This window comes from Crocuta crocuta, unplaced genomic scaffold (genome assembly GCF_008692635.1).
Source record: "Crocuta crocuta isolate KB4526 unplaced genomic scaffold, BGI_CrCroc_1.0 scaffold142, whole genome shotgun sequence".
Taxonomy (NCBI): Eukaryota; Metazoa; Chordata; class Mammalia; order Carnivora; family Hyaenidae; genus Crocuta; species Crocuta crocuta.
The window spans coordinates 475772-478276 of NW_027528892.1; the positions used below are offsets into that span (position 1 = coordinate 475772).

General features: G+C 57.7%; 1 long non-coding RNA gene across 1 annotated transcript in view; it reads right to left on the reverse strand.

The window, feature by feature from the left end:
• Nucleotides 1-801, reverse strand: part of LOC144225807 (uncharacterized) — an 11757-nt gene extending 10956 nt beyond the window's left edge. Inside the window, exon 1 of the long non-coding RNA XR_013333396.1 lies at nucleotides 543-801. This is a non-coding gene — a long non-coding RNA (uncharacterized LOC144225807). The remainder of the gene's footprint in view (nucleotides 1-542) is intronic.
• Between the last annotated feature and the right edge of the window lie 1704 nt (nucleotides 802-2505).

Consider the following 2505-nt stretch of genomic DNA (forward strand, 5'->3'; position numbering starts at 1 on the left):
CCTCACCTTTTTCTTTTTTTCCATCCCGACCCCCACTCCCTTGGGGCCCGAGCTCAGAGCGGCCCCTCACCCTCCCCTCCCACCTCAGCACCCATCTCCACCCCCCACCAGGTCGGACGCCTGGGTCCCTCGCTGCTGGGGGAGGGGGAGCAGTGAGAACTGGCAGCCACCAGGGTTTTTCTGGGGGGGGTGCAGGCAGGGGGGCTCATCGTCCCCCTCCCCAGTGCATCGGAGAGTTGACCTATCGTTAACAGAGGTGAGACAGATCTTTTTATTAATCGGAGGTGGGTGGATGTAGAAGGAAGGTTCTGTGACCCCCCTCATTCTGGAGGAAGGAGCCAGCCCCTTCAGAGGGAGAAGGGCTGGTGACCCCTCTCATATCCGGAAGCTTTAGAATTGGGGGTCCCCTGCTCCCTCCTCCTTGACTGCCACTGACAGATGGACTAAAGGAAGAGTCCCTAAAACCAAACAGATTGCCCCTCAAATCGACAAAATGAAAAGATCTTCAAATCTTTTTTGACCGGAGAATTTCCCTCACTTACCCCACTTCCATCCTCTGCTTATCCTGGGTCGTGGGGGGCTCAGCAGGCAGAAGGGTACACCTCGGGGTCATGGGCTCACCCCGGGTGGAAGCAGAGATTTGCCAGGACAGTTGAGCTGGTGGTGCTGGTGGTGAGGGGCACCTACTGGGGAGAGGAAGCCAGGAGCTAAGATGGGAGGAAACTTGGCATCAGTCGGGAGAGGAAGGAGGAAGGGGCCAGGACCCAGGACGGGCTGGGGGAGATCGGTGTCCAGCGGGCTGATGAATGGGGACAGTAGGGGCTGCGTGTGGGCAGGCGAGTGGAGGTGGGGGAGGGAACACTCGTGTGGGGCACTAGGCCCAGTTGCCATGGAGACACCCCCCATAGACAACCTTTTTCAGCAGCCCCTCCTAAGAGCGTACCCAGGCAGGGCCAGCTGATGGGGGTGGAAAAGGCCAAGGTCACCCTGATGCTAGGACCCAGGGTTGTTTTTTTTTTCTTTCTCCTTTTGGCTTCCAGGCTCTTAACTGTAACTGGGGGTTTGGGGAAGAAGTCTAGGAAACAGTGAGTGGTGTAAGCGGGTTAGCGTTGTGTGCCTGGAAGGGAGGGCTGGGGTGGAAAGGGCACGGCAGGGGGTGTGGTGGTGGGGGTGCTGTGCGAGAGGGGAATGGACAGACATGGGGTGCAGGGTGGACAGTTATCTGTGACTAAAAGAGAGTTGTAGCCTCGTGGATGAAATTTTTCTCAGGGGCACTGANAGAAAGTAGCTCTAGAGACATTGTTCCTGAACAGCTGAAAGAGTAAGGGAGTGGGGGGGTTCCCAGGAAGGGAAGTTGGTAAGGACTCATCCAGGAAATTTTCCTGAGTAGAGTCGTGGAGGAAGGGGATTCTTGATGATGCGAGGGAGGTCATGGAAGGGGGAAGGAGGGAGGTTCCTGTGAGTTGGAGAGAGGAGGGCGTCCAAGTGAGCTGGGGAGATGCAGAGTTGGGGGGCTCATTGGTGTGATGAAGATAACAGGGAGCGATGGCTATAGGCAGGGGATTTGGGGCGCTGGGAGATGGTGGAAGGACAGAGGAGTGGGGTGGGGAACATGCTGGGCAGAGCTGGGGGGGTCCCCTGGACAGCAGTGGGAGTTCAGGCCAAACACTGAGACATTTCTGAATGGAGAGGGACTGGGGGTCTGGGGGGTGCGGGATTCCTGTGAGTACTCCTCGGTGGAGCTCATGGAGGAGATTTTTCTTAATGGAGGAGGAGAAAGTGATGGCTGTGATGGGTTTGCCTAAGTTGTAGAGACAGTGGGGGCCAGGCTCGGAAGACTTCTTTAAGCAAGAGAGTGGGGGGTGGGGGGTACTTTCCTGGAGTCCAAGTGGCTGTAGGGATGGGAGGTGGTCCAGGGGAGACAGTGGGGGCTGTGGAGTGGATGGGATGGGGCTGGGGGCATTCTTCTCAACCAGGCTGAGGTGCTGAGTGCCCAAGAGAATCCCCTAGGGGAACTTTTAAAAACCTAGATGCTCAGGGCCATCCCCCAGACTAAAGAAATCGGAGTTGGGGCTCAGGTGGGGCACCGGGATCCTGATCTCTAAGGTCCTTCGGTGATTTCAAGGTGTGATTGAGGCTGAGAACCTTGGGCCAGAGAGGTAGGGGTCTGAGTGGGGAAGGGGATTCCCATCCAGGAGAGACCTGGGGGCGGGTGATAGCGGTGGTCATCCTGTGGTTCGTAGTTGTGCAAACAGTGAGGATTAGTTGGGAAGAGTTTTGGTTTGTTTTGTTTTAAGCTGAGAGATGGAGAGGTTTATTTTTCTTGAGTCGAGGACGCAGTAGGTGCGCAGGTGAAACTTTCAGGGGACGTGGGGAAGGGGCAGCACTGCATGCGACAGGGATGGTGACGAGGGGACCGGGGCTCCTCTGTGGGGGGGAAGCCCAGGGGCTAGAGTAAGGGGTGCACCCTCCCCCCCCCCCCCCCCCCCCCCCCCGCGCGGGGGG